The 27,909-nt window shown below is 45.2% G+C and overlaps 1 long non-coding RNA gene across 7 annotated transcripts in view; it reads right to left on the reverse strand.

The window, feature by feature from the left end:
- LOC140645003 (uncharacterized) overlaps positions 1 to 27,909 on the reverse strand; it is an 88,149-nt gene that overhangs the window by 35,966 nt on the left and 24,274 nt on the right. For 4 of the 7 annotated variants that reach the window (XR_012039891.1, XR_012039892.1, XR_012039893.1 and 1 more), the window contains exons 3-4: positions 16,957 to 22,045; positions 13,653 to 13,754 (exon numbers count right to left, since the gene is read on the reverse strand). This is a non-coding gene — a long non-coding RNA (uncharacterized lncRNA). Of the gene's footprint in view, positions 1 to 4,992; positions 5,234 to 9,726; positions 9,816 to 13,652; positions 13,755 to 16,956; positions 22,046 to 27,909 lie in introns of those variants that run through there. The other 3 variants (XR_012039894.1, XR_012039896.1, XR_012039903.1) reach the window with 3 other exon arrangements.

A 27,909-nucleotide genomic window follows, 5' to 3' on the forward strand; every position in this document is an offset into this window, starting at 1 on the left:
AGCAGATAGATTATACTTGTCCCACAGTTTGTTTTTGCGATTAGCAGGCACGACGCAGCTCCAATAGATATTAGCATGTCCGGGAAGCACTCACAATAAATTGCAGAGCTACTAATAATTTAGATATTTTTATGACTGTTCAGTGGTGGCTAATTTCGTCTAATAAAATCCCATTAAGTTGCTGCCTGGTCCTCTTCCTTCCTCCAAGTCCCCGAACGGGACTTATATGCTAATTGCAACCAGTATATGCTAATTAGGCCTCATTTCCATTTCTTAAAGAGATAAGCACTGCCTTATGCCAACCAATCATTAACGCGTCCCACCTTTGCAGCAACCTTTCAGTCTGGCTCACGCAGAGCCGCGATAAAGCATCGCCCTCCGCTCCGCGCAGCCCCGGAGTGCCGGGGGGTCCCTCAGCAGGAGCGGGCAGGGATGCGCCGCGCCGCCCCGCCCCGCCCCGCCCCGCTCCGCGGCCCCTCGGGCGGGGGGGCTGCCCGGGGCAGGCGGCGTCGGCCTGGCCGCCCGGTGGCCCGGCGCGGCGCTCCGGCGGCCGCGGGGGGGGAGGCCGCGCTCTCCTCTCCTCTCCTGCCCCTGCCGCCTGTCGGGTCCCCGCTGGGGCGTTTAGGGGGGTCTTGGTATGGCGGCTGGAAAAGCAAGCCAGCCCGGGCTGACGGCGGGTTTCGATCCTGCGGGCTCCTCTTCCCTCTCCTTCCCCGGAGGAGGAGGAGGAGGGGCAGGCCCCCTTCGCCGCTCGCCCCGGCTGCGGGCCGCCCCGGCTCCGGCAGCTCTCCATCACGGCCAGCCCACGCGGGCTCATTAGGGCTTCGGGGAAGCAATCAAGAGTTTATCATGCTTGAAGGGGCGGCGAGTCTCCTTGCAGCGCCTAATGTGATTTCGCGGCACCGCAATGTAGTCAGAATTCGATCCATATTAAAGATCGGTTAGCGGAGAGAGCGAGCGCAAGAGCGAGAGGGGCAAGCACCGCTCGGTTTGGAGAAGCCCAAGGTGCCTTTTCAACTGCGGGCTGTGGTATCACACGCTTTGCTCTAGGGAGGGTGACCTTCAAACCCTCGGGACGAGATTCGTCAAGACTTTGAGGCTGAATACGGAGGAGTTCAGGCAAATGCTACGCTGTGCGTTAGGCCGGCAGCCTTGCTTCGTGGCCTTGGGACCAGACTCTGAGCTCGTCGGCACTGGGGTAAAAGCCCACCGGGGCAGAAAGCACTCCACGGAAGCTAGCAGGGCGGCTCCCAGGCTACACGGGTGTAAATTCAGAGCAGTGCCACCAGCACGGGGCAACTCGACAGGGAGTTCAGGCGAGTAGTTTATCAGCACATCCTTCTCCCTCTAAAAGGCATTTCTTGAAAGTACTTAGAAACGACATTTCCCCTCTGCCCTCCCCAGAAAGCTAATTGTAACATTTTACTGTTTGAAAAAGACAACTGCGAAGTCAGAGGAGCTGGGAACATTAGTGATGCCATTGTTTGAAAAAGAAGCAGCCTTGAAACATCATTTGCAAATCTATTCATTATTCTGAAATGCTAAATGCAGGACGAGCGGGTTTAGCATCTGTCTGCTAACTCACTCCCTTATTGTTACCCGGTGGAGGAACGCAGACGGGCAGAGCATTACTTCAGGACACCCGAACGCTGCAGATGCGAAGGGTTCCCAAAACACGCAGAACCCTCCGCCCCCACCCCAGACGGGGCTCTTCGCTTCCTTGCTTTGTGCTGCGCTTGACAAATGAGGGTAGACTGGCTCCTTATTTCCGTGGGTAAAAATGAATCCCCGATGTTGTCTCCGGGAGCTCGGCGATGTTACGCCAGGGATGAATTTGCCCACGTATGCCTCACACTAATGCAATTCTCCCCATAACCAAAATCATTATCCGCCTGATTTCCCCTCCACCTTTCTTATCTCTCCCCTCTGTACACACACGCACGCACTCTCACACACACGCACGCTCTTTTTCACCAGCACGTCAGTCACAGCTATCTATGCAAGAGGACTGAACTTCATTCCTCAGTGTCTCCAGAGAGGTCACAAACGGCAGATGCAAATATATAGCAGGTTGCTGGAATTCTGTGTCTGGGGCAATGGGACAAAAGGGCAGCATCCCCTCGGTGGTGGTAGCAGGGCAACCGTCCGCCGAAGGTAACATTTAATCACAAGGTGGGGGAAGAGGCAGAGCGGAGAACTGGCAGCTATCCAGTGTAAGATAGCCTGTAGCGGTATCAGCTGCACACTGATGCCACGGGGGAGCGTCAACAGCGGCAGCAGAAGCAGCGCAAGAGATGCTCGTATGAGATGGAAGGAGAGGGAAAGGGCATGCGAGGCGAAAATCCATCAATATGTAAAAATTATCGCAAAGGCTACTTTCTTTCAGTAAAATTAAATGGACTGGGGGGGGAGGGTGTCCTGAAGAGCTGATCTTTTTATTGCTTGCACATCTCTCTTTATACCTCTCCCTTCTGCTATTACTGATTATTTAACTCTGTAGCTGCACTTTAGCTTTAGAAAGAGCTCCAGGATACAGTCGGTTTGAAGGAGGCCATACAAAATAAAATTTTATATTTTATTGCATTGTATTGTTCAGCATTTTAAAGAGGTAAATTAATCACTAAACTGCTGTTCTGTGCTTTAAACTGCCAGCTGTTCAGTGCTCTGAATTACAAGATTTATCCTTCAGGATTTTTTTTAATCATTTTTTTCCACCTTTCATATAAAGACTTTATAGGGAAATAAGAACATGCTGGGGAGCGGAGGAGGGGATTAAGAGGCAAAGAATCACACCGTGCTTTGGTCTTCATCCCACATCAGATGACTTGGTGACAGCCCTTCCCCTGTGAGCTTTACAGCTTAATTACCTGGATTGTGGGCTTCCCCATTTCCCCTCCTTCCAATCACCCTTAGACTTTATTAGTATTTAGACCATCTTGCGTAGTCTGTTAAGTTTTCTCTTTACCCTGGCAGCTGTAGTGTTAAACACACACAAAAGGCCTTTGGTAAGCCCTCATCACTGTGATCTGTGCTTAAATCAAACAACACAAAGTCTGACCACATCGGGGACCTTTTTTCATTACAGGTAGTAGTGAGGCAATAAAAAGAAATGCGGGGCGGGAGGGGGGTGTTTGCAAATGCCATCCAGGGTGTCCACAAGCCCCCTCCCTTTTAAGAGAGTGTGCAGGGCTGGTGAATGGGGGGAAGGGAGGGTGGTGGAGCGGTGATTCTGTGCATTCAATTCTCATCTTTTCCTTTAGCTCTTCTGAGTCACTTCTCCGCGCTTTTCATTGAAGCACGGTTTTGAGCCCTGGGTTAAGCGCAGGAGCCATCTGACCCCTCCCCTTTCTGTACACCTGGCTGGTGGCAGCTCACCTGCAGCATGTGCTCAAAGCATCCGCACCGTGCTCAGGAAGAGCCGAGCTCAGGGTTTCTGCTGGGAAACGATGCCAGCATGCTGACCTCAATTCCCAGCCTGTCCAAATGGGGTGTCAAGGCCTGAGCTACAGCTCAGAGCGTGGCAGGGCTCTCCACTCTCCACACAGCGGACAGGATAGACAAACCCAGAATCCTCTTTGCAACTCCGACATTGCTTCTTCAGCCATTCTGCCTCCACCAGTTTCTCTCCCATTTGCTTCTGTGTTACGTTGGAGAAGACTTCTGCAGAGAGTGGGACATGAAAGGGAGGAGACCAGGTCTCTGCCTCTGCACTGCTGCTAATGCTTAGCAAATTACACTGCTGTGCTCCAGTTTGTCCTCTCCTTTGCAAAACTGAGTTAGCGTTGCCAGCCTATTCTTGTGAAGTGCAAGGTCTAGATGGAAAGTCCTCGTACAAGTTCTAAAACTGGGCTGAATGTTCTGCTACATAACAGAGATAGCCCCACACACAAACACAACCTGCATCCTATGACAGATGAGAATGGAAGTTGAATGCTTACAACATGTCTGATAACCAGAGCAAATACAGGAGACTGAATTCTCTTGGTAGGGTCAAGAGACATCACACAGGCTTTCTGAGCATGAGTTTGGCAGTAGGTCTAGGTTTATCACTAAGACATTGCCTTCAGACACCAGTGAAAAGCCCCAACTCTCAGCCACTGCCTTTTGAATCTCTTACCTAGAGCTACAGTCCTCCTCCTCCTCCAGCCAGAGAGAGGTGGTAACTACTTGAGTCCAGAGCCTGAGTGGTTATTGCTGTGAAGACTCAGAACTTCCTGAGGGCAAGACCACCTCCTCCCACCATTCCTCAAAGCATCACCATTCCTCAAAGCATCGCGTGTCCAAAGAAGGGCAACGAAGCTGGTGAAGGGTCTGGAGCACAAGTCTGATGAGGAGCGGCTGAGGGAACTGGGGTTGTTTAGCCTGGAGAAAAGGAGGCTGAGGGGAGACCTTATTGCTCTCTACAACTACCTGAGAGGAGGTTGTAGAGAGGTGGGGGTCGTTCTCTTCTCCCAGGTAACAAGTGATAGGACGAGAGGAAATGGCCTCAAGTTGTGCCAGGGGAGGTTTAGACTGGATATTAGGAAACTTTACTTCACTGAAAGGGTTGTCAAGCATTGGAACAGGCTGCCCAGGGAAGTGGTTGAGTCGCCATCCCTGGAGGTATTTAAAAGATGTTTGGATGAGGTGCTTAAGGACATGGTGTAGTGGTGGTCTTGGTAGTGTTAGGTTTATGGTTGGACTCGATGATCTTAAAGGTCTTTTCCAACCTATACGATTCCGTGATTCTGTGATTCTGTGATCTTGTGGCCAACAGCTAGGGATGTTCTCTGCTTTTGTAGTGTCTGCCCAAACATTTTTCCCCATACACATCCCCAGAAAACTTCACGTGCTGCTTTCTTCATGCCTGCATAGAGCATCCTTCTAGTCATCTTCTCAACCTTTTCTGTAGCTAGATCCAAACCTGCCATTTTCCCCTTTCTGTTGCTCTGGAAGGGCTCACATCCTTCACTTCTGAATGGCACTTGACCATGCAGCTATGTCAGTGCTATTAAAACATTCTAATTGAGAATGGGATGCACAGCCTGTCATGAGCAGCATACCAGGTCAGGAGACAGGCACGGACACTGCACCCAACAAAATGACTGCGGACCAAGCCAGAGGAATGCTGAAGGGAATACACCTTTTTCTGAGATAACTGTTCTCCCTGCTCTACCATTACACACCCAGCCGTTTTCAGAAAAAAAAAAAAAAGAGCATTTGAATGCAATGCAGATCGTTATTTCACATCTTCCTGAAACCAAGACAGAGAAGAAAGAAAGGACATTATCAGTTCTTCCATGTGTTAGACATTTATATTAAACACAATCTCCTATGTTTAGTTAACATAATTAAACATAATCTATTCAGGAGGATCTTTATTTGCTTTAGACTGGGTGACCACACAGCCCAGTTTGTCCTGGGAAATCTTTGGCATGTTCATTTGTCTTGGATATTCATCAAGGCAAAAAAGCTACCCCTTTTTCAAGAGCACTACAGATAAGGGCTGTGGACCCTTACCCCCAGGCTAGCTCATTTATTAAGAACTGAGCTAAAATGGGTGTTGAGAAGGAGAAAGTATTGCAATGGCCCCTGCTTCTCCAGTCTTCTGTTATGCAGGAATTTTGTGCAGCACCCATGTCTACTACATCCTCTAAAACACCTTCAAACACCTCGCTACATCCCTTAAAATACCCCCAAACTCCAAGCCACTCACTATCACAAATACAACTAAGACCACAGCCCTGCCCTGGCAGACTCCAGATAAACACAAAGAACCTGTCTTCTTCCCTCAAAATCTTACAATTCAAAGAGAAGTACACAAAACACTAACAAACAATAACAGGAAAAGGCGGGGGGAAGGAGGTGTGAGCATAGCAAATGATGAGCCCAGCATACTTCACTCTTACCCCACTGTCAAAAGGCTCTTAGGATTCCTACGGTCTCAAGGGGCGTGTATGAGCTTAGACAAGAGAAACCACCACTCCCCAAATGCTGGAAAAGCATTCATTAGATGGTGTCTTGTGCGAATCGGGATGATAAAAGCAGCTCTTGGTGAGAGGTATACAAAGGGGTCTGAGGGTAGGCAGGAGGAGAGCCTTGGGCATGACTGGAAAGAAGGATTTCAGTGATTCATGAGGACAGTATGTCATGAACTGTGTGCTATAATGCAAGTCAGTAGGTTACTTCGTCACTTCAAAACCATTGCAGAAAAGCTAGCCCTCATCGTAGCATATTCTGAATTTTAAGTAATCACCCTGAAAATTATTTGAAGCCTCTTTAAAATGTTCAGATGCAGAAAGCTTGGCGAACTGAAGTGTGGAGATAATGCAGAAAGTTTTAGGATAACTTACTAATCTTGAAAATGTCTATGCGATGAGCTTGTTATCACTATGCTTTTTAAACCTTTGATAAGGTAAATCAAAATATATCGGTTCAATAAGTTTGCCACACTGATAAAAAAATCTCATGACATTTCAGTTTCCAAATCTTTCCCCTTCTCTGTGTTACTAGCGAGTCTGGATTGGTTTCACAGCTGTTTGGAAACATTGTCTACAATTATTAACTTCAATCAAAGGAAGGAAGACAATCAAACTTTAAAAAAAAATTATATCAACGTCCCTAACATTTGGAAAAATCTCCCAAAGATATGCAACTAAGCATCCTATGGTTCCTACTGTAACGTTACCTTGGAGAAAGCAGATTTAAAAGAGCAGTAAACAGTTTCATACACTACAACCACATGAGCAATATAAAGTTGATTGTGGTACTAAGTCTGGGCTCAACAAGGCATTACATGAAAGATCAAGGGCCCGATTTCCATTGTCTGCTTCTTGTACAGTCAGTTACAATGCTGCAAGTCTTCATCATCCGCTGCATTCTTTATAGCTACTCTGCATAAGAATAAACCAGTCTCTCTTAAATTTCTCTGTGTGTGAGTGTTGTGCATTGTGCAGCAGCAGAGCCTATTCTGTCCTGTGAAGGCTAACGTAGCAGGCTGGTGGGCTAAAAAAGTGCTCTGCTGCACTGCAATCAGGACAGTTACCACTTTATAGAGCCTTTCAAAGCACCAGACCTAGTGTAATCCCCAGATCACATAGTCTGGCTTCCCTAACCATCATGGGCAGAATTTAGAGGGCACCAAGAACCAAGTTTCCCAAGGAACAAAGCAGTGGAGATTTTCCATATGACAGCCCAGCAATGAAACAGTGAAGCCACCAGTGGACATCAAGACATACTGGAAAACTTAATCTGGATCACCTTCTGGCTGTTGCATAGTTCATATGAAGAAATGATGCCAAAGCCTGGCACCAGCTTCCCATTGGATACGTATATTTAGAAAAAAAATGAAGAAGCAAAAAAAATATAAAATGTCTTCCAGAAGAACCTTACCCATGGTGATATCAATGCAGAGATGTGAGAAGCTATGCAGAGAAGCAAGCAAATCACTAGAATGACTCAAAGCAAACCTGGAGAAGAAATCCTCAAGTGAGCTGCGCTAGTAAACAAGAAACGACTGGAGCTTACCAGCAGTGAGAACATTATTCAGAGACACTGAAAACTTACTACTTTTTCTCTACTTAACCCAAAGAAAGATCTAGAAATAAAACACTGGATGTCCATGATATGGTCAAGTGCTCTGTTGCCTGGGGGTGGAAGATTTCTGACTTGGGCAGTGGACCTGACTACCTCAACTTGGGATATGGAGACCATATTGCACACATATGAGAGATTTACCATATCCATTCACAGACTGTTCTTCCCTACACAGATGGTGTTTATCACCTGAATTTGCTTCAGAATTTTTTCCTGGGGAATTATTGAATAATCAACTTATCTTTCATATAATCCCTTCCTTATTATCCAAGGCAAAACCTGCTGGATCTAATAGAAGACTTGCACACAAAGGGCAAATAACGTTCACCACAATTGAACAGACGTAATTCTTTCTTTAAATCTCAGATGCTACACTCCACAATGGCATTTTTTTAATCTAATGCCACACCAAAATCCGATCAGATAAAGAGAAGTGGAATTGGCCTGATATTGAATTTTAGAGAATTAAGAAACCACAACTCCCCTGATCAACCAGATTTCACAAGAAAGAAACCCCACCAGCTTTGCCCATCCCAGATCCCAAAACGAAAACCTGAACATAATGCATATTCATGACAGAGGAAGGAATAATATGGTCTTATTGAACACACTCTGGGAACGGGTATAGAGGAAGAAAATAATAAAACAATATGAAATCTGGATTATATTTAGTTGAAGATTTACATGCAATTTAAAATCCAATTGGATAGCTCTGTGAATGAGCTGTGCGAATGATAACATCATAATATGCTGCATGGGATATTTTTCTGAAGAGTTTTCTCAAGCCATGAGCGGTGAGGGAGTGAAGGGAAGCTCAGCACAGCTTATCCAGATCAACATCTCTCTTCAAGACTGACAATGAGATTTTTAACAAAACCATTAGTCATTTGATTGAAGGCAATTTGACCAAAATTGATTCCCCCTGATCCAAAGGAATTAATTTCGAACACTGCAGGGTGTTTTCATGTAACATGAAAGGGCTCCTTTTGTGCTGCATGAGATTCAGACCCCACAGATCTGCTCTTCCGCAGCTCCCATCTGTGCATGGAAAATCCTTGACAGTTAGTTGTCCGGATATTTACTGTTTCAGAAAAATAATTTATTACAGGGCTCTGGTACCTTTTCTATAACCATGTAGCAACAAACACATGCCACCCATGCTATTAATTACTCTACTTTCAGGAAAACATAAGAAAAGGGCTGCAGAAAGAAAGAAAAACATATAGGGTCATATTTATATATATAAATATGATGTTACACTGCTTTCTTGTTTGGTTGGTAACTGGAGCATCCTTAAGACATCTGGTGGACTAGAATTCCCTCTGATTTGTACCGTTTTGACTGCTTTACCCTGAACTGATGTTGGTATGAAGAAAGAATCAAGCTCTAGGTCAGGGATTCCAGGCTGTTGAAAGCACATCAGTACAGCTGTCCGTGCCACCCTGGACCGATGCGTGACTTGCTGCAGAGCAGGGACGTGGTGGGTGACCAAGGACAACGACAGCACCAGTTGCCACAGAAACTGCCATAAGGGGAATCCACTGCGTGTGGGGATCCTGGGACTCCCTGTCCCAACTGCTATGATTTAGGACATGGCACAACTAAGCTTGCTCTCAGAAGCTGACAGCTATGTTAAGGTGTCCTTTTCTGCCCAGACTGGCTTTTAACTTGGTGGTTTGGGTACTGTTGGGAAGGTGTGGATTTGAGCCACTTTGTCAGAGCCTTGTGAGTGAAGGGTAGGCTACTGAACCAGTAGGCTATTGTATAGAAGGCACCTGCCCCTGCCACCTTCCCCTGCCAAGTCTTAAAAGAAAAGTAAGGTTTCCACTCTGTTGTTTGGATCCTACGTGCCAGATGTGCTGTGACAATACTTAGCAGCATAGATCTCTCTGGGGAAATAAGCACTGAGTGCACTGTTGCTGGGTTAAAGATGGGATAGGTGTCACTCTGCTCAGCTTTCTCAGGACTGAGGCGTTTCTGGGCATGAGCAGATGCACAACTTCAGCCAGTTGAGGAATATTAAAGTAAAAACTTTATGACATACAAGGTGAGGTGGACACCTTCAGGTATGCAGCTTTGCACTTAGGCACCTATATTTCAGTTATATGCCACATTATGTGCATAGGTCCTTTTTGGGATCAGCCCTCCATACCTTCTTGGTTTCTTTCACCTTCTTGGTTTCTTTCATATTCTGTTTTCACACAGAGGACAAAGGGTTTCAAGAACATTTCTGATACAACCTGCAGAAAGAATTAATTGCCTTCTGAGAATACTTTCATTCTTTCCTTCTGTTCTCATTACAGAATTCTAAATCATAAAGACAAATCTCTCCACCATCAACATGTTATCAACATGGAGAGTTCATAGTCACAGGCTGTTCTTGGGGTTAAAGAAATCGCAGGAATGAAAAAAAAAGCTTGAACTGTTTGGTAAAAAATAGTTACTAGCATACAAAATGTGTTCTTTAACCTTTCATTTTAGGATATAAGCCAACAATTAAGTGCTTATCACTAGGAAGAAATCTCTACTAACAGTTTATTTCCCACCTACGAAATTTCTTTGCTTGGTAGTGTCTCTCCAGGTCACTGATGAACATGTTACCCTAGACAAGGAGACCATAGACCAGGGCACTGATGCGATTTGGTCATTTCCAGATGAGTACCAGGAACTGCCATATTTTTGCAGAGACAATGAACAAAGAACAAATCTGCTGTTATCTGTTAGAAGATGATGCCTGGTCACAAAATAATAATTTCTGAGAGTTAAACACTCATTTCTGCTCAACTCTGAACCACTGCTAGCTGATCCTTCTGGCAGTCCTTTCAGTCACCAGCACTTCAGGAAGAAGGTCTGGTTCTGCACAGAAAATGTAATAGTAATATATGCTGAGCAGGAAGACACTACGAATGACAGGGATAGACACGGCAACAGATATAACATTTTGCTGGGGTGAACGCAAGAGTTTAACCTGAACAGAAGGGCTGAGTATACACACACCAGGTTGCTGTTACGGACAGACTGCTGTAAGGCCTGAAAGTGCCCTGATGGCGCATGGAGGTACAATACAGAGGAACAGCACAAACACCACCTCTGTCCCATCTCGGGAACAGAGATGACTTTAGAAGGGAAGACACCTCTTGTCCCTCCTTTGTAGGCATATGTGTTTACTAGATCCATAGCTAAACTGGATAAGTAGAAAGGAAAGGTGAGAAAAAGTACGACTGCACCACTGTCACAACAATAGTAGTGGTTTGTAAGTAAAGTTGCACATTTGGGGATTTCAGCAGTTTTCCAGTCGGCTATTGAAGCTCTGGGATGTTACAGCAGTGTTCAAGGCTAGTATAAACTAGCTAGTATAAACAAGTATAAACAGCAGTGTTCAAGGCTTCCTAAGTGAACACTCAGTATTTTACAAGAAGACTTGAAGCTCAGCTACAGCAGAGCAAAAGTAGGAATTTCAGCTGCAGACATCCCAGATTCTGCATCCTGTTTCCCTAGAAATAATTTGCAAAGCAAAAGCGATAACCTTTGGTCACTGATGTTGTTGCTGGGCCTCTAAGACCCCACCCTCACTACCAAGGAAAATTGTCTTTGCAAGCAATGGGAAAAAGGGACAAGACACTTTGGGATTTCTAGAAGAGAATTAATTCAGGTTGTGCAAACCCAGTTGAAGGGAACCCTTTGGAAGCTTTGAGGCCCATGTAGCCTTCATTAGCAATTCAGAAACACATGAAAGTGATGTGGACAGACAGACTAGGTAGGTAGTGTGAGCTTGTACAGCCCTGGAAAAAAATATCAGACTTTGATACAGAGAAATGGGAAGGATTTTACAGAATTTTACAGAGTATGAAATCCCTTTTGAAGTTTGCTAGAACCACTGGTCCCTCACTGAATGCAAAAGAGAAATTTGATGTGCAGTATCAACTCATATCCAAAAAGATTAATTTAGTATTGCAGCCGTTTCTGGAAAGTGGCACAGAAGATGAGAAGAAGCTCAAACATTAACCTGAGAAAAGATCCTTCTTTTGTTATACATTGTGATTGGGAAGGATTTGCGAGCTAAGCGGTTCAGTTTGCCTGCAGTAACTTGTCATTTTAGGACCCAAGATCTTACTCTTGAGGGTATTGCGCCCACCTCAGGATGATTCACCTCTTTTTTTTCCCCACAGAAAGTGGTCCAATGCTCCTCTGTGATCTAAATTATATAAAACTGGTACCAGCTCAGATGGATTTTTCTGCTACTTATCAGAATACTGCAGTGGAGTGTATATTCAAGTTCAAAGGAGAAGAAAAGGGAAGAAGGATGTGGTGAGCAAGGTCTATAGAGATGCTTTGATCCCTTATGGAAAAGTCCTATAGACTATCACAGAAAATAAAACACAACAAACAGAATTATAGCATCATTCCACAGAGTTTAAGAAAACCATATCCCTGCCCTTTAGAATCCAGCTGAACAGGACAACCTGGAGAAAATCACATTAGCCTTGACAGAGCAACAATTCTTCATCTGAGGTACTTCTACTAGTGTAATATTTCAGTGTCTCACACTTGTAATTATCTACACTTCATGTCTGTGAGGCACAGCAATCCTCTTACCCCCTTTTACAGATTAAAGAATTGAGAGCTAGTGCAGGGTTCTGCCTTAGGAGCAGGATGGGTCTACCTGGGTCAGCAGTAGCACAGTACCTGTACTTGCTACAGCCGCTCTCAGGATTGCAACTTCTCCACTGCAGGAAAGGTTCGTCTGTTCGTGGAGCAGCCACCAAATCTCTGCTGCTCACTATCTTGGACAACACAGGCCATGTACCTCTGCAGCTGCTACACAAACAGCTGAGCTTTCTCTGAACCCCTGTTCAGAGGTGAGCAGAATCAACAAGGTGAGGAAGAATGGCTATGGATGCTCTCAGTGACCCACTGCAGGTCATGAAGAAGCCAGGGAAGGGAAGGAAGCTGTGTCTGGATTTTACAAGGCTACTTTCCTCACTGCCATGCCACCCTGTCTCTCTCAAGATCACATTTCTATTTCCATTGAATAGCGTTCATCTTTTCTACCTGTGCCAGCATCCTTCATAGCGATGGGTTCAACTGGGGTCTTGATCATCTTAGAATAACGTACTTACTTCCCTTCTTAAAGAAGGACGGTGCAAAACTGCTTATATTGCTGGTGAAACCAAGAAAATGATGAGCAATAGAAGAATTAAATGATATCTGTCCATATACTCCAGACATGAAACTAGTGGCCTTTCTAGTTTTGAGTTTCCTGTTCCTTTGATGAAAGTTTGCTGGACTTCTGTAAGAGATTAGACTAACACCTTACTTACTTGATACTCTTCAGATCAAGTTCCTATTGACAACTAGCCCTTACCCAAGAAGGACAAACTCCACTAGGAAAAGACCCAGTGCACATTTAATCTCACAGCTCCAGATATGGACCACAGGGAAAAAACCAAACCAAACCAAACCAAACCAAACCAAACCAAACCTTTGGTTTACAGTCTTATGCTCCCTTACAATGTCTTCAATTCCCATTAGCTACAAGCTGGAGCATAGCAAAGGAGGGTTGCTATACAAAATTCTGTTACACAGTACAATGTAGCGAAAGTCAAATTATACATAGTAGAGTAACACCTGGTACAAAACAATGCAGTACTACTGGTTAGGCTTACAACCTAAGAGGAGCAATGTCCCCCTGCCCCCATTACTACCCCAATCACTGCTAAAAAAATAAGGCTGTCTCCTTTTGGTTCTGGTGCAGCCCCAGCTATAATTCTGATGCGCAGGTACATGCTCGACCACGTGCCTTTCATCTAGACAAAGATCTCCCTGCTAGCTAGCAAAAAACCAAAACCTATTGCACATACCTATGATGTAATTAAAAGATTCTTAGTCAGGATGCCAGAGGCATATAAACATTGGCAGCACTGCTGCTTTTGCAATCCACAGTGGCAAAAGGATTGCTGCTAGTTTACAAAACACAGCAGCTGACACACTCCTCTTGGTTCTCTGCCAGCATGCTGTCCTGGGCTCCCCTCTCAGAGTCTTTTTTGACTTTGACACAATCAAACTGCAGTACAGACCTGTCCCCTGACTGTCCTCAGGTCCCCTGCTCCGGGTGATCAGACTGTCGGTGGTGGCAAGTGCGAGGCTGAGGGTGGGATGTGAAGGAAGTCACGTGAACCCTGAAGGATGATGACAAAGAGGCAGGGGACAGGTCAAGTAGGAAAGACATTTGTTGGGTACCGTAGATAAAGGTTTGTATTTTACCCTGTATTTAAACGTGATCTTAATTAAAACACGGAGGCCAAATCCTTCCCTTGGACATGTATCCGTGAGTAATTCCTAGTAGTTCAGAAAGGGAAGAGTTATCTTGACTCCAAGGTAATTAAAAAAACAACTATTAGAGCATCTGACTAATAGGATTGCAGCCTTCCAGCAAGCCTGAAGGAACTGTGGGCTTATCAGGAATGCCAGCTCTTATCATTAACTAATGACCGACTGTTCATACCCACCTAGAGATGAAAGTGAAAATTTGCACATGTAATATCTGCTTCTTCTTATGTTTCCCTAACAGACTTAGAAAACAGAAACTTGTAGCAGGGCCCGACCCTGCATTCATAGTAAATTCCTATGAATGCCAGTGTGATATGAGGGCATATTAAGAATACAAGCCTGGGAAACTGGTATGCGAGAATTTCACACTTCAAGTTCTAAAATAAAAAAAAGGTGCATTAAAGTATTAGTGTGTTATAAGTGCAGATGGTCCTGAAGGCTTTTAGAAATACCAAAACACTCAATCTTCAATCCCATGGTAATCACATTGTCAGTTGATTGTATCTGTGGATGTGTTTAACCTCTTAATACAGATCTTTCTATGCAATTTTTACCCTCTTCCTTTACCATATATGCTTAATCATGGTTTGTGACACATGAAAACCTCTGAATAGATAACCAAGTGTAATTCATTTTTTGAGAAAATGTATGTTGTAAATATTGTGTAAATAGCCATGCAGACAAGTTGGCAAAAGTGTGCAGCTAAAGACGTACATCACCTCCAGGACCATGTGAAGGGCAGGTGTAAATCCCTACTGTTTGACTTCTGTGCAGGAAGCAGGCAAGGTTTATATAAGCATTTATAAATCTGGACACAAGCTTGAAAACTTTACAGAACAATAATCGATAACTAAGAGAATCACAGCCTAGAATTACACATGAAGATGTGTGAATTCTGCTGTGGTATAGGCACCTCATTTGCCCATGCAGATGTATATAGCTATGCAGCCAAAATAAGGGTGCTGCTACTTTCCTTATCCTTGCAGCCAAGATTTTCTTTCTAGTTAAGGCTCGGCTAGAAATATAGGCTTCATGTAGCCAGAAAAACAAGGTAAGGTTTGGTCAATTGTCTCTGACCTTTGAAGAAGTGTACTTAAGTTGTTCAGTGGCCCTTTGCTGTCAGATACTCTGGTTAAATTAGAAAATGTGGTTTAACTATGTGAGTTTTGTTACACGGGTAATGAATTAGACAGTCAGTTTGCAGTACAGGTGCATTAAATGGGATTATTTGGAAAAGAACTGCTGATTTATTTAAGAGGGAATTTCTAAGGTAATTTTCTCCTGTGGGGAGATTTTGCCCTGAACAGTTTGTCTTCCCCTCCCTTGCCAAACACTGCTCTCTAGCTACATCCCCATTTGAACTCTCCTAAATTCACTGGATGGCATTTTTTCTTCCAAGATCAACTGGGAAAAAAAACCCGTCTCAGGCTTACTCATTTCTGAATCTGTCCTGCTCTTCATCATGGGTAAAAGTGCTAAACATGAAACCATGCTCACCTATTTATTCCCTGGCAAACCCAGTCTGCAGTATGTCTATCTCTTGAGCTGTCAGCCCTTCAGCGTGGGGATGGTTTTTATTTGTATTATCCAGCACTGAACTCCTTGGCAGGACACCGAGCAAAAGAATTAAACAACATTATCACCTCCAAAGGGGCAATCACTTGTTACATCTAAAGAGAGGACATTTATTTTCTATGCTGCTTTGAGTATTGCTTCCATTTAAAGAACGTGGGGCCAGGCTCTTGGCTGGAATTCAGTCCAATAACATCCTGGTGATCTGCACCAGCTGAGAATCTATCTGCTGGTAGGGATTTGGGGGACCACTAGTCTCCCTTTTTCCCTTCAAATTTCAAGAAAGAAAATAAAGAAGAATCACCTAGAGTGATACCCTGCACAGCATGCAGCCCAGGTACATGATATCTGTCCCACCTCTGCTGGCTCCTTCTGCAGATCAGCCCCGGTGCCTGCAGCACTCTCCAGGAATCAGGAGCACCAGCGAATCCAGGCCAGAGATGCCCAAGGCAGGGCTGGATGGAGTCAGCCATGCCTGGGGAAGGTGGTGGCAGCCCCAGGCCAGGGAGGAGTGGTAAGGAGAACTGGCCCAACCTGCTTGGAGTCACCACTGGTTCCCAGCCAGTGAGAGTGAGAAAAGCAGAGGCTTTCTTCACAGGATTTTCGGAAACCTTTGGTGGAGAAATACTGGCACGCTCTTTAAACCTTTCATGTGAGATAAGATTTGGGATGGGCCACAATACTCAGAATTATGGGAGAGTTTTGCCAGTCACACATTGTCCAGTGGGATTTCAGCAGATATGCTGAGAAAGAAAAATATTCTCATTCATCACATTCCCTCGTGCAATTCCACACATTCAGAGACAGGAGCAGACTGTTTTCCCACTGTGAAACCTGACCAGACCTTGTTGAGGTTGTGGACAAGGTCTCAGTGCAGCTGAATACTCTCCAGTTGTGGTGAAATCAAGCATGAGGGCTAGGGTTTCCCTATTGCTTTGATGTAGAAACAGAAGGAAATAGGCTGAGAGAAAAGAAAAAAAAAGGTTTGTTTTCAGGGGTACAGCTCAGAGCAAAAAATTGAGCCTCGTGTTGGTCAGTCAGTTCCCCCTAATATCTGCAGCACCTGCATGCCCTAAAAAAAGTATGTGTGAGGGGTGGGAGGGGAGAGGAGGAAGCTGGGGTCTGACCAGGGTGCAGTACTGTTAGAATTGGTATTCTGCAGCGATGACCGTAACAAATAACTTAGCAACATTTATTATATGTTGCACAAGGGGTAGGAGCAGTCATATAAGGTGAATGCACGAAAAACCAGGCTCATTCAAACTTTTGCCTGATTCTTCTCACTGTTTGCTTGGTTTACACCATGGTAATAACAATAATGCTAAAGAAGTCTCTTGATAAACACTCACGTCAGTGAAAGAGGAGTCAGTCTCCTCATCCTTCACGCACTTTTCCTGCCCTCCATCACGCCGGCCCTTTCAGTCTGTGACTGACAGCCACTCTGCAAGCATTCAGGTTCAGTTAGATGCCTTCACTTACCTTCTGCCTAAGCCAGCAGGTAACACACAGGGATCCCCGTGTCACGGATTCGTTTTCTTCAGAAAACCACAGGGAAATGAGCTGCCATAGCTCAATTCTGCTCCCATTCCTTCCAGAGTAAACTCAAGGCACTGCAGGGAACTCAGAGGAGATAATTCAAAGGGAAACAGGGCAACGGACAGTGGCTTGGCTGGATAAACTTAAAGAAAAGAGTATCTGGCTTCTTTTAGATTTAACTGAAACAAATGTGCTTCTCAAAGCTTAGTTGCTAAGCTCGACTCCTGCTCCCTGTCACCCTTTGAAAAGGCACCTTTCTGTATGGGAAACACTGACAGATTACCTTCCAGCAGCTGTAATTCAAGGCACATTTATTTGGTGGCAGTGCTGGTTTAGTAGACTTAATCTCTTCTCCCCTCTCCACAGGTTCCCTCCTCACACCACCCATCTGCTGTGCTGGGACAAATGTTTGCTCCGCTGTATAGGAAGTGGATCAGGGAACTGATGTGACTGAAAAATAACGCAGCCTCCCCCCACCCTCCCAAGGTTACTCTTCAGGGGGATCAGTTCCCCAAGCTGCTGGGAGGGTGCAAAGGACGGGACAGGGAACCCCAAGGGTCTTCAGGTATACCTCAACACAGCTTCACAAAGGTTGGAGAGTGAGGTGTCTACATGAAACCCGATGTAAACACCCCCATTCCCAGCTCTACGTTGTAAAAACAGATGTGCCAACTTCCATCAGCCACTGGTGGGGACGCAGAGGCTCCTCTGGAACCTCTTTTAAATCCGAGCTGCCACTCTAAAGGAACTTTTAGGCTGGGGTAATATCACTGCCTTGCACGTTCACCGCTAGCACTTACCAAATGACCATTTCCAGGACGGAAATAACCTCTGCTGCCTGGCCTCAAAGGTACAGCAGCAGTGCACCAGCTTTGTCACCAGAAAGGGTCAATCAAACAACAGAGATTAAAGCAGAACAAAACAGTTCCTTTCAGGTGAAGGTTTCTCCATACAAGGTCTTTTCCCTTTCCTTTAAATTATACATGCAGATCAGCACATCATTGCCTCCTCGGGCTCCTAGCAGCATCTCTCCATGCTGAAAATGCAACTTTCAGGAAGCTGAAGAAGGTCCATAGGTAACCAAAAAGAAAAAAAAATCTTTTTTTCCTGAGCCACAGACAAGGGACAACCCATGCTTGCTGCTTATGCAAGCGCCCATTGGGCTACGCAGCCCCGGCGCTGCCGTAGCCAGAGGACTGGAAATGCTTGCTTTGCCTTCTCAGGGCCCGGCACGTGTTGGTTGTGAATGCAATGTGATCAGTGGTGTTTCGGTGCATCTGCACAAGCCATGCAGGAGCGCAGCCCTATACAAATACTTGCCTCACCACTGCTGTGTGCTCACATGGGCCCAGCTAAATACCTGTCAGCAGGCCAAGGACGCTTCACTGCCCGGTTCAAGACAGCCCTCCAGCCTTCACTCTGAGTGGGCACACCTGTAAGGGAGCACGTGTGGAAGTGGGAGGGGAAGGAAGGCAGCAGCGTGCCAAGGGTAGTGCCTTGCTGCGCAGGCTTTCCACAGGAGAGAACGGCGGTACATTTCTGCAGGGATTTAGTTTGGCCTGTGTGACATCCTGCCAAGGTGGCTTTTTCTTACTGTTAGTGCGAAGTCAGGATTATAACCAATCCCCACTGCTGGCTGGGCTGAGGTGGATAAGAGAGCCCTGAGGCTATGAGGGGAGAAGGCAGCTCTACATCTCCTGCGTATCACCCTCATCCCTAGTAAAGGGCATGGACAAATTAGTCAACCTTAAGGGTTATTCTAATTTATAGCAGCAAAGAATGGGCCTCTGGGAGCCATTATACTAGGCAAGGGTAATTGGAGAGCTAACACCCTTTAGCTAGATGTCCTTCTCTGAATGCATTGTACATGGGAACTGCCAAGAAGAAGCCAAACAGCACCAGTTTGGATAAATTCCCTGTTGGGCAGATCCTCTGCCCCTCATGCATGGTAGCATTACATCTCTTGAGCTAAAAGGTGCTGTCATTGCAGGACTGACGATAACTTACGCCTCTCCCCTGTTACACAAAGTATTTTCTTGTGAAGAACCAGGGCTTCAGTTCAATTTATACACGACCAGCCCGGCTCCTGCGTTTCCCACAGCCACTCCTGCCCCCAGTGCTTACAACTGCTGACTTAGGCTCTCGTGTTTCATCTCAAGCACCTCTTCTACCGTGTTGCAATACTCTCAGCCCCACGGAACACAAATTGACCAGGGCACATCACCCCATCTACCCACTCTGTTCCCAGGATAAATTTGCAGGAAAAGTGTGCAGAAGGGATTATATAACACAGGAAGAGCTTTTCCAAGACATTAAAGTGGAAGCTGATCACTGTTTGAACGGTAGATACTTGCTAAATTAGCCACACCTTTGCTTCAGGTACTATTACAACAATTAGCAGTTTTGCCTCTCCCTGTAGACCTGATGGCTGACTCAGTATGTGCCAGTAACTATTTTTTTAACTATAGCTAGCTCAATGGCCAGCTAATTGAATGTCTGATGTTCAAAGGTGTGTAGCAGAATACGATACAGCACACAGAAGTAAATGCTATGATATGAAATCAGCTGGCCTCGATCATTTTTTACAACTGTAGGCATTTCCTTGCATCTGTTTAAGAACCACAAAGACCACATTATGCTATGAATATGGTAGCTTAAATCTAAAGTAAATTTCACTGCAATTGATTTCCACTGATACCAGACCAAAGGAGATAGATAAGAATTGGGCTCTTATTCCAGATTTACACCAGCAGAGCTAACAGCAGAATGTACAATTTTCTCCCAGTAATATCTAATGATTAAATAAAGCAAAAATGAAATTTGACAAGCAGCTGGCTTGATAAAATTTATAGGCACAGAATCTGATTCTCTGCCTCTTGCAATTTACATAGTCATTCAGACCAACACTAAGTGACTTTAAATCTCTACTGTTCTAAGCCAAGGGTGTCTCATGCCCAACACGATAAAAGTAGAAATGATTGTACAATGCATGGGGCAGTATAGAATCAGCTTCAGTAAAATTACATTGTCTCCTTCCTTGTGAAAATTTACATCCATGAAAGTTCTGACGTTGCAATCATGACACTGGATTTTTCTGTGTAACAAAGAAAGCTCTTACGGTTATTCTGGAATAATGGAGAGCTATTAAAAGGGGGTACTTTGGAAAATCATTTTACAAATTATTTTTTGTGTATAAGGCCGTATCTTCAGCTTCTGTAAAGTGATCTTAACCCAAAGAGCACTTGAGAATGCTAAAGAAAGTGTGGCAGGAAACAGGACTGATAACTCACTGCTTCGTCTATCTTAGTGTATTTTTTATGCTACTCAAATAAAGAATAATTTGGCTTCTAATATTTATAATAAGAACTGTGAAGGGAGATTCTGAGAAAGCATGAGTTTCTGCCACTGCAAAGTTCTGGCACAGGAAAAGGAGGTGAGCATGATCCCTGGGATCGGCAGAGCTCTGTGTTCTCATTTGTAGAAAGTGTGCCAGAAGAAGCAGAAGAAATAAGACTGCAGTGGCCAGTTTAGACCAAGCGATGCTTAAAAGCACGAAGGATCAAGAAGCTGGCTCAAACACTGTAGCCAGGTGTACATCTGGCAGTGAGACTTCAGTAGGCCTGTACACCAGAGAATTTTGCAGTCGGTGTTTACTCTGTGTAGACAGGACAGCTAACTTGTCAGGAAGGGGAAAAGGGAAGCACTGAGAAGGTTTGCAACAGGCAGCAGGTACACTTCAAATAAAGCAGCACAATGCTGCTTTCTCCACCACACCACCTGTTTTTTAATACTGTAACTATCCTAATTTATCCAACAGCCTGATTACAAGCAAAAATATTAACTGAAGGTATATACAAGTTGCTGCAAGACAGGATGGAGCAGGACATACAGGATATTAGCTAGTTTGTGGCTGATCTTGCACACCTTCACTAACTCCAAGGCAGCTTACTCCACTTCTGTTGTGGAGAGATTCTTTGCACTTACCATAGAGTTGAAGTCCAAATGCAGGACTAAACACAATCTAGATAAAACACTGCAGATTTACATATAGCATTCCCACAGAGATAAGCCTTTGAGAGTCCACTGAAATACAAATTTAGCTTTTTTTCCTTATTATTTTTCCTTATTATTTATTCTTTTTCCTTATTATTTACTTATTATTTCCTATATTATTTCTAGGAACGTTTTTGCTTGTAATTGATGAAGATAACACTCTGATTTTCAAAATATATTTTGAAAATCAAATATATTGTGGTAAATTATATTCTGGACAAATACATTGTGGTAAATTGTATTAGACACTTATATCACATATACCTAAAGTAAAAAAGGAGCTAAATTAGCAGGTAAAAAACAAACAAGGAAAGTAATTAATTAAAACTAGGAAAGTACAATAATCTTATGATCTTTAATCTATGGCAGGTACTTCATCCTGATGTCCCCACCCTCCTGGCACACCTCTCCTACATTTCTCTTAATATTTAAATTACCTGCTTGTTGACCAACAGCATTCATGCTTTAGGTTACTGCAAGAGGAAATGGCAAGAATGACATAGTGCCCACACTGAAGGGAGTGGTTGAGGCCTGGCATCCACACAGCTGTGCAATGAGAGGATGTTGAATTATACCGCCATGAAAGTTCAATTTTCTTCAACTTGTACCAAGCACCACCCAGAGGCATGGAGCACAATGTCTTCTTGAGGGCCACTCTCTGATATTAAGGAAAAGAAAGGGAATGCAGGGAAACTAGCACTGACTGTGGTGTTCAAAGAGATGACAGAGAGAGAGCACATCCTTCTTTACGTTATGCTTTTCTGAATTCAGAATACAATAGTTTGCCCTTCCCCAGCATCACCTTTGTGATGATGTGAAGTGTGAACGGGTGCCAAAGTGTTCTTCACCCAGTCATGGAATATGCACATGATGGTGAGCCTTTTGGTGGACAACTAGAGGCAGCATCAGGATCCTCTTTCCACTTGGAATGGGCTGGGATATGGCAGCTCCTCTTCCTACTACAGGCACCACTTCAAGTCTGTTAAGAGAAAAAGGAAAAATCCAGTTAAGAAACCCAGTTCCCCCAGGAAACAGCTTGAGATCATTTTATCACAGATCTTCTGGAAAGCTGTTACTCCAGACTCTAAGGAACTGCAATCTGAGCAAGAAAAATACTTAAATGGTAGGTCGGCTGTCCATGACACAACCGTTTTATGTACCTTTGCATTTAAAAGCACAATTTGAACTGGTCATTGCTGAATTAGAGTTTACAATACAAACAAGCAGGCTTCACCTTAGAGTTAAGCAGGGGTAACTTCCACAGCAGTGCTCGATTACAACTCATTTCTACCACTGCTAAAGGAAGAAAACCGTGAGCTGACAGAAACACGCATTTCCCCAGCCACGTGGCAAACACAGCATTCAGCTGCTGTCCTGTGTTCAGAGGCATTATGAAGACAAAGTCTGTTATGAAAAAAAATAAATACTCTCCTGACAGTTAGATGAAATACCAAACAGAACAGAAAACAAAACAAAGCCAGCACTCTGCCAGCCCTTTCTGAAGTTTTCTCTTGCTTCTGCAATAGAGGGCTACCACACTGAAGGCAGGCGCTAATGCATGCGACGGCCTGCTGCTGAGCCTGGATTTAAGCCATAAATTGTAGCTTAAATGCTCTGAGTAGTCCTGTGACTGGTGGAGTCTGAGTCTTTCCGTAACAGAACAGAGGTCTTCTGAGTACCTGATCTTGCTGCGCAGTACAGCCTGGAAACAGGACCTAGGAAGCCAGGTGAAGGCAATCATGCTGCTTAGGTGGGGGCTATATTGAGGGAAAAGGCACGGAGCAGGGCAAGTGCCCCTTCTGCAGTAGACCAGACATTACGCCGGAGTTGCCACAGCTTATGCCAGCTCTGGAAGCTGAGGCTAAGTCTATCACCAAGTTTTCTGGATTGTTTTAAATAAGCTATTAACAAGCTTGCCTTGGGGAAAGAGACATGGTCACAGCTTGAAGAACTGGCCATTTGGCCCTGCTGGTAAGCTGCCTGTCAGCTCATACAACCCACGCTCACTGTCACAGAGCATGTGAGCCCATGCTCACATGTCAGGAGCCTTGTGACACCCCTCGAGATGGCCCAGCCAGCACCAAGGCAGGTGACGCCTCAGGCCATGTCCCTCAGTCCTGCCCTGCATATTCTGACAAGGCTCTGGATATCCTAGTCAGACAGCCCCTTGTCTAAATTTTGGCAGGAACAGAATCATGAGTATGACACACAGATCAGCAACAGAAAAATAAAACATCAAAGGCTGGGGGAGGTTTTGTTGGAGTTTATTTAATAAAAGCAGAAGTTGGTTATCACAAGGAATAAAATATCATGTGAATAAAAAGAACTCATTTCAGCTGTCTGTTTCAACTTTGCTGCGCACCTTTTCCTCTGTAAAAATCTTGAAATACGCCTGCCCCCAGTTACAATGCGCCGATGTTGCAGTTTACATCCAGTCCTCCGAGGCACTTGGATGTTAGAGTATTGCCAGGCAACTAGAGCTCTCAGTGACATAAAAGAAATTGGGGGTCTTCTGCAGAAGATAATTAGTATCTAGATGGATGCTCTGAGAACCTGATTCAAAGAGAGATGTGTGACTCTTCTCTACTTATACACCTGTATCCCTTGGAAGAGAGTGACGCGTAAGTGCTTGCTAACTTTCCTGGTAAAAGCATTAACATTTTTTGTGATCAGGCCCTTTCTGACACAAGCTGCAAGTCAAACTGAGAATTTCAAGAGTGAAAGCAAAGCATCCATACAAAGCTCTGTCTTTAGCCTGAAACAGCAATGAGCTCATGTCCTGATAAAAGGCTAAACACTGAGCAGAGCTAGCAAGATCAGAGGATTTCCTCACAACACAGTCTCAGCCAGCTTTGATATTTTGCTTCATTTCCCACTGTAGTAAAAACATCCACTAAGCAGGAATGGAACAACCTGCTTCAGTGGCAGGCACCAGCCCACCCTCCCGCCAGCCGGCCGGGAAATTCGTGAGGCAGCCAGGGACCTGCCCCGCTTGCGTGTTAGATAGGGCCCCAGCTCCCTGGGAGGGCAGGAGGTAAAGTCAAGCAGCATGGCCACTCATCTGGTAGACAGCTGCAGATGCCAGGCACTCCTTTCACTCACACATGCGGAGATGATTTGAATCGCCACCCTTCCAGGCAAGCCAGACAGAAAAAAGCTACCAAACCCAGATCTTCTGACAAGGCAGGGACGTTCCACACAAACAATTTCATCGTCAGAGCAGCATTTGCCAGAGGAAAAGGGTTTCCCTGAGCAATGAGGTGGGGAGGAAGCACGGCAGCACAAGATAAAAGGAGGACAGAAAAGTGCATTGCCTGAGAAGGCATCCTCTTCCTATTTGTAGCTTGGTCAAGATGTCCTTCCCGTAAAGGGTTTTTGTGCAGCAAGTATGAGCTCTTTTCCTCACGCAAGCAAGCCAGGACAGGTCTAGCATGAGTGGGATGGAGGTTTTCAGGGCCACACCTAGCTCACAGAAACTTGTGTTGGAGCCAGCTGTGGCAAATGCCAATAAAACCTGCAATCAGTGGCAGTTTTTATACTAAATGTGTCCAGGCTGACTTTCCTTTCAACAGAAAGACGAGAGTGCAGGTTGATTTTTTACAGGACATTGTAGACCATAGGCCTGTCTTTTGTTGCGGTGGCTGAGATGCCAGGCAGTCCAGCACAGGGAGGAACTCCCTGATAGACACGGTGCAGCCCAGGGGACCAAGGAGGTTGGATGACCAAACATCGCCTCCCCACCAAAGAGCAGTGGTTGGAAGTAGGGGTGAGGGGGAGGGTGCACACCCTTCGTTTAATGCCTCCGTCTCTTCTACTTGCTAATGACAGAAACTAGTGGCAGACTCATACCCCTGATACAATCTCGGACTCTGCTTTAGACTGGAAGTGGCTGTTGCAACAGAGCTGGGTGAAACACTACGGTTGTATTGTTTATTCACTAGAAGCTGCAAGTTTCAGGTCGGCCATCAAAATGAGATCTATTATTTACACAGATATTTAGAGAAATTAAACATCCATCATAGCACCACAACCGGACAATTTAAAACAAAATCCAAACCTGAAAGTCCTCCAAAGCCTGGATTATGAAAATATGCAAAAGCAACATCAATATCCCCAGAGAGATACAACTGTGTAGTCAAAAGAAGAATTTGGCCACATTCTGTGCTTTCACAGTCCTGTCAATATTTATTTGTTGTGACTTGCACTCTCATGACTCTAAGCGCAGTGGAAACTGTTCATTGAACATGTCCAAAATCAATTGACCTTGACTCCAGTCTTGGGTGAGAATTAGGCAAACCACATATTTTTATCTTGCAGATTTCATCAGGATTAAATCGTATGCAAAAGAATCTAAATGTGATTTGGTAATATAAAAGTTTGTTTTCTACTTTTTCTTAGAAATGCAATCAATATGCTTCTCTCCAAAACAAAAAAAATTTTGCTCCTGAGCAAAGGCCAAGCATTGAAAATTTAATCCAGAGGAATAATCTTTTCAGGAAATTGTGAGCATCAGAAAACAAGCCATTGTAAGACAAGTGCAAGCGTAGCCTTAAATAGAGCTTTCACTATCAACAAAGGCTTTAGTAAATGCTATGTGAGACTAATGACTTTGATTCTTATTCCAGAGACTTTAAGGTGAATTGCTGTTCTACCTGAAAACAATCCCATGTAAACCCAGTTAATAGTAAACAATCTTGAGCTTTCTTATGGGTTGCATGCAGAACAAAATGCCTTGTTTGGGATTCTTCTCCATATTTCCCCTTTGCTATTTGTCCACCCTCTTCTAATTTTGCAGCAGCCTCTGCTTATGCAGCAGCCAGAAAGCAAGATCCCTTCATTGCACACAGTAAACAACTTCATTGCACAAAGACTCAATGGCTGTTGATCTGATTTGATGTTTACTGTGCATGCATCCTTTGCTGTGCTGAGGAACCGGCACTGAGGGCTTCAGAGAGGTCTATGGGCAAAAGTGCAGGATGCATTCTGCAAAAGCATTTCCTGAACCACATCTGACAGGACAAGTTAGCTTGTGAAAACCCTCGCAGGCTTCTCTTGGTCAAACCGCTGCCTCTCCTACATTTCTGCACTGTACCACTTTGCTGGGCAATAGTATTTTTCAAACACAGCCTAACAGGGAGGCAAAGGCACAGGCTTAGTGTTCAGGGGGGAGCTGAGAGCCCTGCTCCTCTCTGGGCCCTGGGAGAACCGGAGGAGCTGACGGCAGGCGCAGCACGCTGCTGCTGACCCAGCCTGCCTGGATGCTGAACCGCCGCGCCACAGAGAGAATTCTAATTTGTTCTAACAGGATGGGCGTACGCTGGGCCGCGTCCCCAGCCAGCGTAAATCACAACAGCCCTCCTGAAATCAATGCAATTACGCCAATTTTCATAGATTCATAGATTTTCAACTCAGAAGGGAGCATTGTGATTTACATGTTGGGTATAGCTGTGATCTATGTTGTAAATGAGGATTTATACCAGCCGTGAGGATCTAGCCCTTTGATGCATTTCAGGGAGTCTAATCTTTTAGTCAGATAAATTCTACAGAGCAGCTGCTTTGCCGCAGACAATTTTTAGCCCTGCAGGAGAATAGCAGAGCCCTGCAGATCCACATGGAGTGGGAAGGGTTATTTACACCTTGATGAGAGGCTCAGAGGGGCAAAAAAGAAACAACACAAAGTACTGCCTGGAGCGGAGGACTGGGTCAGGGAAAAACAGAGGTGGTTGAACAAGAAGGGAATGACAGCGAGATGGAAAGCACCAGCTCAGCGTGCCCTCTTCAACATTCTCAGGCAGCCCTGAGGCCTCCCCTTTCTCTCTCATCCAACAGCACAGTGTTCCTGCCAGGGACCACCTCTGCAGAAAGGCACCAGCACTCTCCTCAGCCTCTTCTGCCTTCATAGCTTGATCCTGCCAGCCTATGGCCATGTTGCAAATGTATGCCTCACAGCCTCGATAGCAATGCACCTCTGATTATCCAAAACACCTGCTGACAGCGTCCTCTCTGTCTTCTCGCTGCTCCTCAGCCCACTTTACTGTGACCATGCGCTGTCCCGTACTCACTGGAGGCTCTGGCCTTGCCAGTATGAGTCCCGGCAGGCTGATGGCATGGGGGAAGAAGTCCCTACCCTGTTCTGCTTTTCTGGCTGTGCTGTTCCAGACAGCCCCCGGCAGCTAGAAGAGGGCAGGCACAGAAAGCAAGGCAGCAGCTTTTGAGGGAGAATACCATGTTTTCTTTCCTCTTGCAGGACCAGCTCAGCAGGGAACCTGTAGGCTGGGTGGGATTTTGAGACCTCTCCCTGCTCCCTGCAATTCCTGGCTCTTTCCCAAGGCACCTTGCTGCTTCTGCCTGGCCTCCCTCAGCCCCTCACCCAACTGCAGGCAGCCCTGCCTGCAGCAGGAGAGTGCTATTCCTGTACCTACACTTGCAAGGGGCTACAAATCAGCAGACCCTTCGGTACACTGTTTGATTGTCTCACATGAGGATTTGCACTGATCATTTAGGGGGTTTACAGATATTCATTAGTAGGTTCATTCCATCGTCCCCCTTTTTCCCCTATTTACCCCTTCCTACCAGTAGGAAGATGGAGGCACTTGAAGGTTGAGTTAACAGTCACTGGGGGAGCACTGCACCGACATTTAAACTAGTGTTTTCCAGTGCCTTCTCCTTTCACCATGACAGCTAGGAAAACCTTCCTTTTGTATTGCCAAAGCATCCCTACATACTGCTTTGTGAGACAACACAAATGTGGGGATAAGGACCTGGCATGCCAGTGAGCTCTGCACAGCAGCCTGACAGTACCTAAGGACTGACGGTGATATCCTGAAGGACAGGATTAGTATG

The sequence above is a fragment of the Ciconia boyciana genome, chromosome 1, assembly GCF_034638445.1.
Source record: "Ciconia boyciana chromosome 1, ASM3463844v1, whole genome shotgun sequence".
NCBI lineage: Eukaryota > Metazoa > Chordata > Aves > Ciconiiformes > Ciconiidae > Ciconia > Ciconia boyciana.